The 12,799-nt window shown below is 40.4% G+C and overlaps 1 protein-coding gene across 2 annotated transcripts in view; it reads left to right on the top strand.

The window, feature by feature from the left end:
• Nucleotides 1-12,799, top strand: part of CACHD1 (cache domain containing 1) — a 214,197-nt gene that overhangs the window by 113,907 nt on the left and 87,491 nt on the right. The gene's annotated exons all lie outside the window — the stretch shown is intronic.

Raw genomic sequence — 12,799 nt, 5'->3', positions numbered from 1 at the left:
GTCATGAATAAGCTAGTCTCATTGCTTCTAGTAATTCGCCTAATTTAAGAGAGTACTTTTTGTCTTTAAGAGTAACAAAAATTGCCACTTTTTTCTTTGGTAGTTTTAAAAATAACATCTACACTAACGGGAAATGTGGCTTCAGATAATAATGAAACAGAATTAGTGTCCGTATGGTTAGGGATATTTTTATTTATTGGCCTAGTGATATTTATATTTGGAGGGGTGTGTAGAATCATGTGATGCTGGAAATTGTTTGTAGTGGAAAGAACACTTAACTAAAGGTAAGAGAACTTAATTTTTACTTGGTCTCTAGCCGTGTGACCTTAATTAATTAATTATGTGCCTTTTCTGTCAGTGGATAATAATCTTTATTTTCTAGGGCTATTTCGAATGGCTAAAAGCTGTTAACATACTTTAAAGATTATGAGTATAAATGTTACCATAATTGGTATGTATTATTCCCCCCTTTGTACAGTGAGTGCTCTTGGAGCCGCGCAAGGGATAGATACAGCAGTTTTTGGTGGTTAAATGTTTTGCTTCCATCAGCAGTTTTTTACTTACAGTTTCTTGGTGGGGTATGGAGGTAGCAGGACATCCTTAAGTCATTTTATTCTCCTTCTTTGTGATACTAAGATGAGCCTTTCTCTCTGCAGCCTAAAGAGGCTCCTAGTCGTTTACCCAACTAAATGGAAAAATGTATACAGTGTAGAATGGGACTGTCTGGTTATGAATCTTACCTAATACTCAGATGGTCTTGGGTATTTGATGTCTCAGCCCACCCTGTCTTCCTCTCTAGAAAGGGAACAATAATGAATACTTCATACAGTGTTTTGAGTATTCAGTGTGATCAATTGTGAAAAATTCTCTGTAGTTCTGAACAAATATTAGCCCTATTATATGCTTCCATATCACATGAACATTTCTTTTTTTATTAGGTGTAATCAAAGAAGATGTCCTTTTTTGTAGTTGGGACATCAGTAACTTAGTGTTTTTGACAACTTCTCTCTTACCTAAAAGAAAAGGAGGGCTCACTTGGGTTTTGAACCAAAGAAAACATCATTTTCAGAACAGGGAGAAAAGCTGGTATAGTAAGGGAGAAATCCTTGAAGCTAGAATTATGCTGAAAACCGTGGTTGTCAACCGGGGGGTGATTTCCATCCTCCTTTTTTCTCCCCCTTTCCCCTTGAACGTTTGACAATGTCTGGAAACATTTTCAGTTGTCACCCTTGGAAGGTGGGGAACAGTTACCAGCATCTAGTGTGTAGAGGTCAGGGATGCGTCTATACGGCCTATAATGCACAGGACAGACCCTCCAGAACAAAGAATTATCTGGCTATAGGAGGTTTTCATAAATTCCTAAGTGGAACTGTTGCTCTGGTTGAAACGAGCTGGAATTGATTGCCCTCTACCTGGAAATCTATCCCCTGTGTCTTCTTCCCATTACTGGCCCACCTTGTGAATTTCTATTAATGTTTCAAGAAGTAACTCCACAGTTTGCCTCGTTCCATAGCTTTCAAATACCTCCTCCCCCCCCCCCCCTTTTTATTTCTCTTTGCCCCTGGAGGGATTCACTTCTCCCTCATCTCTGTTCCCAGAGTAAGTTTGAAATGCCTCTATTACAGTGTAGAACTTGATGTTATGGCAGGTTGTTGGTGGTGACTCTGCCTCCCCTGCTGTTCTGGGCAGGGATTACACTTCATCCCTTTTTACCCCAGCACCTGGCAATTGTATTTAATTACTACTTGTCAACATCTGAGTTGAGTAAGGGGCTGTCCACTCTCCACGTGTTAAAACTCTGGGGGTGAGGGGGCGAATACTGAACATAATTAATAGCACAAAATGTGACACAGAGAGATCCTGTGGTTCCTCAAAGCAGAGAAATGTACCAGGTGGATGGCATCACAAAAAATTTATGTACTTTAGAAGCATGCATGTTATTTGATATCATTTGAGGGAATATCACAAGAAAATAAGACATTTTTTAAAAATTATTTTAATGTTTATTTTTGAGAGAGAGAGAGAGAGACAGAGCATGAGCAGGGGAGGGTAAGAGAGAGAGGGAGACACAGAATCTGAAGCAGGCTCCAGGCTCTGAGCTGTCAGCACAGAGCCTGACACAGGACTCAAACCCACAGACCATAATAAGATCATGACCTCAGCCGAAGTCGGATGCTTAACCAACTGACCCACCCAGGTGCCCCAATAAGACATGTTCATAAAGAGAAGCTTGTAAAGAAAGTCATTGTACTGCCAGTTAGAATAGAGAATATTGTCAATATCCTAAATTTCTAATAGGGGATTGATTAGTCAAGAGAATTGTATCCCATCCATAAAAGTGAGATGGTGGGCGCCTGGGTGGCTCAGTTGGTTAGGCAACTGACTTTGGCTCAGGTCATGATCTCACAGATGGTGAGTCCAAGCCCCATGTCAGGCTCTGTGCTGACAGCTCAGAGCCTGGAGCCTACTTCAGATTCTGTGTCTCCCCCCTCTCTCTACCCCTCCCCTGCTCACGCTCTGTGTCTGTCTCTCAATAATAAATAAATGTTAAAAAAAAAAATTAAAAAAAAAGAAGTGAGTTGGTAAGACACAGCCACACTGTACAAGAAGAGTATTTGGTGACTTGTGAAAATGGCCATACATACATACACACATTAAAAGTTTGGGAGGGGGGGCACCTCGGTGGCTGAGTTGGTTAAGTGTCTGGCTCTTGATTTAGGCTCAGGTCATGATCTTACAGTTTGTGGGATCAAGCCCTGTGTCGGGCTCTGTACTGTCAGTGCAGAGCCTGCTTGGGATTCTCTCTTTCCCTCAGTCTCTGCCCCTCCCCCTGCTCACTCATTTAAATTAATTAATTAATTAATTAAAATACACCTAAAAAATAAATAAACGTTTGGGAGGACTCACATCAAAATGTATAGGAATAAAGATAGCAATTTCCATTTTTTTTTAAAGGTTTTTTAAACGTTTATTTATTTTTGAGACAGAGACAGAGCATGAACGGGGGAGGGGCAGAGAGAGAGGGAGACACAGAACTGGAAGCAGGCTCCAGGATCCAGGCTCTGAGCCATCAGCCCAGAGCCCGACGCGGGGCTCGAACCCACGGACCTCGAGATCGTGACCTGAGCGGAAGTCGGACGCTTAACCGACTGAGCCACCCAGGCGCCCCGCAATTTCCATTTTGAATACGCAGAGATAAGGATTGAAGTCTGAGATGCAGACTAGGCAGATATTTGCCAAAATTCAGTGGTCTGCCTTTTGGTGAATATAACAACACATAAAGTGTAGTCTCTGCCCTCCTGGAATTTCTCATCTAGTTCAGTTTACCGTCAGGGACTTCAGTTGTAGTCGTGGCGGGGTACGTGCTGAGTAAGCAGGTTAGGTAGAATGAGAGGCTTTTCCCTCCTTCCGAGGTTGGATTTGTGCGTTGAATGTTGCATGGGCACTCTGAAGAGCCATGATGCAATCTTACCTCCTCACTAGGGGTAGTTGACAGGACCAACCTCTGTATGGGGTGAATCTTGCAAAACCAGGGCAGTTCTGACAACAAAGCTGGGTAATCAGAAGATTTACAGATGAGTAAAGAGGCATATTAAAGAGATATCTGATCAAAACTCTTCACAGCCAGGAGTGGCAGAGGATGACTACCCCTGGTAGAATCTTCCTGGCTCTGAATAGAGCTCACTTACCAGGGATCTGTGTTTAGGAGTTTTTGAAGTAACTCTGAGCTGATGCTTTTCTAGCAATTGGGTGAACACAAACACTTACTAAACTTATGAGACTCAAGGTGCCTGGGTGGCTCAGTCACTTAAGCAGCCAACTTCACCTCAGGCCATGATCTCATGATTCGTGAGTTTGAGCCACATGTCAGGCTCTGTGCTGACAGCTCAGAGCCTAGAGCCCGCTTCAGATTCTGACTTCCTCTCTCTCTGCCTTTCCCCTGCTAGCACTGTGTCTCTGTCTCTCAAAAATAAATAAAAAATAAAGTTATGAAACTTAACTTTTTAATGATTCAAGAATGGGAAAGAGTTACTAGTAAGTTGTTGGGGTGAGCCATGATAGGAATCCTTTGCTGCCTTTGTTTCGGTCCCTCATAAAACACTTCGCTGCACCACTTTGTTTTGGTATCTTATTGAGCACGTTTTCAGTGTGTATTTTAATCCCTCCAAAAATGTCTCCATTTTGAATCTCAGGGAGTTCATGTTGGAGTAAAGTGCGGACAGGAAGAACTCCCAGTCTTTAGAAGCCATTTGAGGACATGACTAAACAATTTTTTTTTTTAATGGTAGGCAGATTTGGTTTTGAATCCTACCTCTTTCACTCATAAGTTGACTTTGGGGAGTCACTTAATTCTGAGCCTCAATTTCCTCATCAGTGAGCTGACAGTAAGGATAGTCCATACCTCACAGGGTCACTTAGGGAAATGTTTTTAGGTTGTAATTTCCTTATTTTATAAGTATGGGTATTATTCTCTATGTCAGGACATACTCTTTTTTCCCTTATGGCAATAACAAAAGAGTCTTTTTTAAGATAATATACTTAAAAACTGAATTAACCTAAATGAAAATATTAAGTGAATGTGACCAAAATCTTGAAGCTGATAGATATGATAATGACTGAAGTTCCTGAAAAATGGATTCAAGGTCATTTCCAAAGTCCTTCCAAATTGTGAGATTTTACAGTTCTATAAAGTAGACTTTTTATGCCCCTGATGTATATCTGGCCACGTGCAAATGTATTAATACTGCTATTATAAGTTTAAGTAATTGACTTGCGATAAAGGACCTCCAGTCTTAGATCTGGATTTTGTCCGTTGTTTTGTTGTTTTTTTTTTTAAATTTTTTAAAATGTTTGTTTATTTTTGAGAGAGAGGCAGAGTGCAAGCGGGGGAGGGGCAGAGAGAGGGGGAATCACAGAATCTAAAGCAGGCTCCAGGCTCTGAGCAGTCAGCATAGAGCCTGACGTGGGGCTCAAACTCCTAAACTGTGAGATCATGACCTGAGCAGAAGTCGGAGGCTTACCTAACTGAGCCATCAGGAACCCCTGGATCTTGTCCATTCTTAAACATCTGGGCTCTGTAAACATTTTTTGACACGTAGCACTGGCCAGTGGTGCTCAAGGTATTTGCTACTAACATTTTAAAGGCCTGTGCCTATGGACTTTGCTTCTTCTCTAAAGGCATCAAAAATAAGGTAGTATTAGGACAATATTTTTTATAACTGATTTTAACGAATGCCTAATATTCACTTTTTGTTTCAAGCCTAGAATTTCAGTTTTGCTGACTTATAATCCATTTATTTTTCTCATAAAGGCTTGATAATGCATATTTTAACAAAATGCCCAGTTGTGAAGAGAGAAGGTCTTTAAAGTGTCCTATCATAGATTCTGAAGGTTTATACTATGTTGACAACAGAGAGAATCTACAAAGCAGCAGAAAATTGATTTTTCAGATAATTTTGATACTTTGCTTCTCAGACTACTGAACTCCTCCTACTCAGGAGTTCTACAAGTTAATTATTTTGTACAAGCCCTTGCATAGAGATTGGGTACTTTGTCAAGTGTTTGCTGAAGGAATGATCTGAAGAATTAACCTCCTCTAAAATGGAGAAAAGTTAAATTATGTCTTAATGTAAGACAAACTCATTTTCAGTGGTATCACTTAAAATAATTTTGAGAATGAGTTCAGTTACTCATGTAATTTAGTTAACAGCTCCCCTTGTGTTGTGTTGGGTTGCTGATGAGGGCACAGGAGAGACTGGGCTCTCCCCCAAGGAGTGCACAGACACACAAACACGTAATTATCCTCAGGGACAATATCTGTCTACAAATGTGTTTACCTTAGCCCCACAAGATGTTTTAAAGGTTTTTAAATTTGTAATTTTTTAAATCTGTTGCCAACACTTAAATTTGGGGAGATTACACATTTAAAAACTCCAAATTGCTGTCTTCTCTAAAATCAGAAGATCTGGCAATAGTGGGTCCACATTCCCACTGGGCAGCAATCCGTTTGCATGAAGAATGGCTCCCCTTTGAGGACAAGGCCCACAATCTCCCTGACATACTGTTCCCGCTGGTCCCTGTAGGTTACACCCAACCCAATCCCCTGACTTTGATCACCTGCTTGGCCCACACTAATATGTGAGTTTGTAACTCCTGCTCTAAAACGAACATATAATATTAATTAATTTGACTTAAGAAAATATCCTGTCCATACTCATTCTGTCAAATTTAAAGAATATAGCTCCTTTATGCATAACATTTAGAATATCTGTCCCTGAAATCTGGCTTGCCACAGAGATGGGGTTCTCTTGAGCACATCTGAACCTGTTGTTTACTCAGCAGGACCGACCAACCCTTGGCTTTTATTATACAAACCAATCAATAATTTTATCTTCCATGTCTTTTAATCCATTTCTCTCCTCCCTCTCCCAGTTTCTTTTCTTTTCTCTTCTTTTCTTTTCTTTTCTTTTCTTTTCTCTTATTTTTAAAAGAAGGGAACAATGGTGAGGGTAAACTAGGAAGTAAATGCTAGGAAGATGAACTTAGATTTTTATTTCTGTGTCTCCAAGTGGGGTTCAGTGCTTTTGACCTCACTGAATTAATGCTTGTGAATTGGTTAATTATGGTGGGACTTGTTAAGGCCTCTAAGCCAGGTTTGAGATGAGCAAAGCAATACTAGAATGAGCTAGAATAAGCAAGCAATTGTTTCTAAGCCTCTTGGAAGCCAGCCACCTACAGCTAGACTTCAGCTCTATAGAGAATTCTCTCCTACCTATCAGGGCAGACTTAAAACTTCACTGATTCCAAAAAGTGAAGAAACTCTGGGAAATATTGTCAAATTAGATTTCTGCTATTTTTCAAGGAGCTCTTTGAGTTGGAGCATCCACTGGGATTGATGTAGTCACTGGGGAAGACAGGGTAAGACTCCTCTCATTTTCTGAGAACCCAAATTTAATGCATCTCTGGCTGCCACCCACTAGAGCAGTAGGATTTCAAGAGTCAGGCCTTACCACAAATCTGTTGGGGATATTGTGCTATAGGTAAAGGAACCAGCATAGGTTCTGATGCAAGAAGTACAAGCTCATGATTGCATTTCTCATGAATAGCCATTGCTGTAAGCCTGTTAGAGTTCTCCAGAGAAACAGAACTGATAGGAGAAGATATGTGAAAGAGAGGCAGAGGGGGCGAGATTTCTTTTAAGGAATTGGCTGGCATGATTTTGCAGATACAAGTCTAAAATCTGCAGGGTAGCCCAGCAGTCTGGAGACCCAGGAACAGTTGCAGTTCCAGTCTGCTGGCAGAATTCCTTCTTGCTTGGGAGGTCAGTCTTTATTAGGACCTTCACCTAATTGGACCCACAGCCCACTGACTTAAATGTTGATCTCATCCCAAAACTCCCTTCACAGAAAAATCCAGAATAATGTTTGACCAAATATCTGAGGACCCTGGCCCAGCCAAATTGACACATAAAATTAACTATCACACACTTTTAGAGAAAGGATAGAAAATTGAATGGCAAAGCCTACTACTGAAGTTAAATTTTTTGTTAACACTCACATTTAGATTGGAGGATGCCAGATTATTACTCTCTTCAAACGTTATATTGTGTCCTACTAGACTGCTTCTTTTAAAAAGTTAATAATGCTCATGTTAATAGCTGCCTGGAAAGGAGTGCAGGCAGCTGAGTAAGTCTTTTTTCATGTAAATTGGTTGTATATCTTGTGGTATGATTAGATGTGCAAATTTCTATGTTCCTATGTTAAGTTCAAATATTGTTGACACTATAGCAACCAGAAATAAGCTACTTAGAGAGTTGTTTTTAATTTTGATGGTTAACATGCTGACCCATAATGTTCAGACTCCTAAGCTAGGATCCTTTGGATTCTTTAGGGACTTACTAGTTTCAGGTCAAGGTTTGTGTTTGCCTTTTTTAATTTTTTTTTTTTTAAACGTTTATTTATTTTTGAGACAGAGAGAGACAGAACATGGACGGCGGAGGGTCAGAGAGAGGGAGACACAGAATCCAAAACAGGCTCCAGGCTCTGAGCTGTCAGCACAGAGCCCAACGCGGGGCTCAAACCCATGGACCGTGAGATCATGACCTGAGCCGAAGTTGGCTGCTTAACCAACTGAGCCACCAGGCGCCCCTGCCTTTTTTTTTTTTTTAAGCTGAACTCAGACATGAGCCTTTTTAATTTTTAAAAGGAGGCAAGCCTCTTTTTAAATTGTTAACTTTTAAAATAATTTGCCTTGAAACACCTTAAACAGTGAAGACAGTTTTCCTTTAAGTTAAGTTGTGAGGCAGTTATATCACTGTAGTACAGTACTAAGACTGGATGGACTTTTGCTCTTCTCTGCTGTATCATCTTACAAAGTTCACGTAACTTTTTTAGTTTACAGTTTTCCTCAGCTGTAAAAGGAGCAGTTCAGACTATACTCCAGAGGCCTAGCTCTCAAGATTGATTAATTTCCCTCAGCCTTCTTAGAAGGTTTGTTTTTAACTGGAGCCATTTGACATTATAGCCAACTTTTCCTACTGCCCAAATTTGTAAATTCTAGATTTGATGAGAGAATTTGTTTTCATCTTTTTGAGAACTACTTAGGGGAAATAAGGTGGTATTATGTAGCCAGGCTTATAGAGGTTAAATTATTCATTCATTAAATCATTAAAAAAAAAAAAACATTTATGGAATGATTTATGGAAGAAGCATTTCAGCCTAGTATTGAAGTAAGAAGGGGATTTGAACATATAGGAATATGGAAGAAGAGCTTTCCAGGAAAGAAAGGACCATCTGAAAATGGCCAAGAGCACTGAAGAGTACATAGTGTCTGGAAAGTGATGAAAGGGCCATCTGAGAAGTTGGTTACTATCAGATAATAGAGATTCTCAAAGGCTAGACTAAAGAATTAAACTTTATTCAGGAGACCATAGGCACTGTAAATGAAGTCAAGGACAATTCTTCTTGTGTTTATCTTTACTGTCTGACACAGGGTAGATGCTCAGTAAATAACAGTTGAATGAGAGAATTAAGTATTTTTGAGAAAGGGAACGAAATGAAGATCCCCTTTAAGGGGATTTTACCTGTCGACCATGTAGCAAGTAGAAGACCTAGTTTGATTGCATTTATATAGGCAAGGAACAAGTGGGGGCATGAATATGGCTATGGGCACCCACTCTCTTGGGTGTTGAAAGAGGGAGGAACTAAAGGCGATCAACTGAAGTTGATTCTAGTATCTGTGAGAGTGGTTGATTCCAGATTCTAAGTTATATTTGTACATCGTATGCTCTCTCGTCTTTCTTTTTAGTTACATTTGAGTTCAGGGACCCAGTCAGATTCAACACCTTGCTTGAACAAGTCTCCATTAAATATCTGCTAAAGGAGTTAGTGCATGGCAGCAAGCCTGATTTCGTCTTTAGTTTTTGAGTACTGGTAGTAACGATGATAACAGAATTATTGAGCTACTTTACCTCTAGACAGGAAATTCAAGTACCTTTATGCCCATTTATAATAGTTGTTTTCATCTGAGTGTTACTTGATTGTTAGAAGCTCTGTTAGAAAACTTAAGTTGATGTTGGCCAGTTAGATTTAATCATTAATATAGTAATAATAGATATGAATAATTACTATATAAAAATAACTGGTTATATGTAAGGTAAATTTAAAAACGTGAATTTTCCAAATACCCATATATATCATTTTCACCTCATCTGGATCCTGTTCGAGGCAGCTAATGTGCAAGACATTGTACTAGAAACTGTCCGAAAGACAAAGATGAATAAAAACAGTCCATACTTTCAGGAACTCACAGGCCATTAGAGTAAGCTAAGCAGACTGTGTCAAGTGCCATGAAAAATCTAAAGTCTCCTTTAGAAGAAAAAGAGATTACGAACAGAGGCCTGTGAGCACTCAGTCTCAGTAGAGAGGTGGTAGTTGAGGCCCTGAAGAGTAGAACTCCTACAGATCTAGGAAAGAATGCTGCAGATGAAAAAGAGCGCCAGCATCATAAAGAACCAAGCATGCAGAAGTGGAGGACAGAGTGGAGCATGCAGAAGTGGAGGATAAGAGCTGTGCTGGGCTGGGCTCAAAATCCTTGGCCGACTGGACAAATTTTTTCTCTGTAAACAGTAGATTTTAAAGAAAAGAAAGGCTATTGTCAGTCTGAGACTTGGGCAGGTTAATTAGTTGGCAAAGGAAGGATAAGTTGGGGTGGAGAGGCAAGTTGCTGGTCAAGTTGGGCCATCCTAATCCAGGAGAAAAGTAATGACACTTCAAGATGTCAGCTAGATTTCATTGGAGATTTAGGTGCAGAGAAAGATTTGAAAAGACGGTTTTAAATTTTAAATCGAGCATCTCAGCAGATAGAAATCTACTAATTAGAAAGTGAAAATAAGAGCAAAAGATTTTTTTTTAATAGGTAGGCTCTATGCCTAATGTGGGGCTTGAACTCCAGACCCTGAGATCAAGTGTAGCATGCTTTACTGACTGAGCCAGCCAGGTGCCCCAGCAAAAGATTTTCAAGAGGAAGATGAATTCAGTTGGAACATGCTGATTTTGATTTTTGAGTTGCACACAGATCATTCTGGGGAGGTGTTTGGTGAGGAGTTGAGATTCTCCTGTAGCATCATTATATTTTCATCCCACAAATATCCCCCTCCACCCACAACTATGTTATATGCCATGGCAGTTCAGGAGAGAGGGCCAGGTTGAAATGTGTAGTTGTATGTGATTTTTTTTTAATGTTTATTTTTGAAGGAAAGAGAGAGCGTGAGTGGGGGAAGGGGAGAGAGCCGGCCCGAGGAGGGGTAGACACAGAATCCGAAGCGGGCTCCAGGCTCTGAGCTGTCGGCACAGAGCCTGACACTGGACTGAAACTCATGAGCTGAAGCTGATGCGTCATGACCTGAGCTGAAGTCAGATGCTTAAGCGACTGAGCCACCCAGGTGCCCCAAATTGTATAGTTTTAATGTCGTGCTGATACATAGTTAAGTTTTGTTTAAAATAAGATTTCTAGGCATAGTAGCTGACCACATGTGTGCAACTCCTATTTTTCCCCACTTGTTTTAAGGTAGTACACATGAAAAAAAATGATGTAAAGTATCTAACCCTGTACACATTTTCTTATAATAAGAATTATTATGTTCTTAAGAAAAATAAAACATTGTGACTTAGCCAGGTGCTTTTCCATTTATGCCTCTTGCTGTTTTGTTCTTTCCATGTCACAAGGTCAAATAACATGACAAGCATGGTCCTTAACAAACTGAGTTTAATTTTTATTGCAGATCTTGTTCTTTCCCCCAAGAAGGTGTGTTTGTGTTTTTGCCCTTAAAGTGCTATATGACCCATCTTAGCCTTTCAAGTTGTTCTCCCTTATCTCAAACTTTCATCTCCAGTCCTTTTAAAAATGATTACTACCTGCAGGCAGGTGAAATGTTACAGATACTGTCTTTATGAATATTAGCATCAGAAGGACTTCACTTGAGCTCAGAATTCAACAAAGATTTTACAGAATGTTTTACATTTCAGAAGGCCAACTAAGTGACATTATTTAACTTATGTAAGAGTTACATATGCTTATACTTCAGTAAAATACTTTCTTGGGTTTTACTCTTATAAGTGTTGTTCTACTGGGGAGCCTGGGTGGCTCAGTAGGTGGGGCTTCCGACTTCACAGGTCATGATCTTATAGTTCATGGGTTTGAACCCCGTGTCAGTCGGGCTCTATGCTGACAGCTCAGAGCCTGGAGCCTGATTCAGATTCTGTGTCTCTCTCTCTGTCTCTCTCCGCCCCTCCCCCACTTGCATTCTGTCTCTTTCTCTCTCAAAAATAAACATTAAAAAATGAATGTTATTTTACTTAGATTATTCAAATGATCTTAACAGCTATCTGCTCCTCCCCACCCCCATTGTGCCCATGAAGAAGCAGGCTCAGAGGTTGTATCCAGGCTCAGGGAGCAGGATTTAGAATCTGGGTTGCCTGATTTCAAATCATTTTTTTTAAATGTTTATTTTTGAGAGAGAGAGAGACAGACAGACAGACAGACAGAGAGACCAAGGATCCAAAGTGGGCTCTGCACTGACAGCAGAGTCTCCAATGCAGGGCTCGAACTCAGGAACCGTGAAATCATGACCTGAACCAAAGTCAGATGCTTAACTGACTGAGCCACCCAGGCGCCCCTGACATCATTTTTTTAAATGACAATATTTTGACCTGTGGTAAAATTGGAATGGCTTAGCTGCCAATTGAAATGCTAAACTATGTTTTCCTTCTTAGAATTTCACTAGAGGCTGTTCTATGACCCTCTGAAGTTTCTAAATTGGCTGAATGTAAATCTCCCATAGTCTGGTTAGTTTGTTTCTCAGTGTTAAAACCGTGTTCCTGCAGTAATTTATGTCCTTTCCGTCCATGTGTGTGGTGGTGGTGGTCGCAGGGGGATAGGTACCTGTACATTTAGGACTATTGATGAACATCCTCCCAGCAGAAAGCACACCTGCATCTGGGTCTCCTGAAAGTCCTGCTTTCTGGAGTTTTCCTTGTTACCTTTACTAAAAGAAGGGAGACTTGCCACTCTGCTTAGAATACTGACCTTCACCAGTGGCCTTTTTGCGGATTTTAGGGAGAGAGTTGATCCTGTGATTTTCTTTTCTTCCTTCTCTCCTTCCTTTTTAGAAAATCTCGTCTCTAAAAGAAACTAGCTAGTGGACTCTACCAGCTTTAAGAAATCAACCCTGGGGCGCCTGGGTGGCGCAGTCGGTTAAGCGTCTGACTTCAGCCAGGTCACGATCTCACGGTCCGTGAGT

Source organism: Prionailurus viverrinus, chromosome C1 (assembly GCF_022837055.1).
Source record: "Prionailurus viverrinus isolate Anna chromosome C1, UM_Priviv_1.0, whole genome shotgun sequence".
Classification (NCBI taxonomy): domain Eukaryota; kingdom Metazoa; phylum Chordata; class Mammalia; order Carnivora; family Felidae; genus Prionailurus; species Prionailurus viverrinus.
Note: the sequence above shows the minus strand (reverse complement) of the source record. Positions and strands in the feature narration are given on the sequence as shown.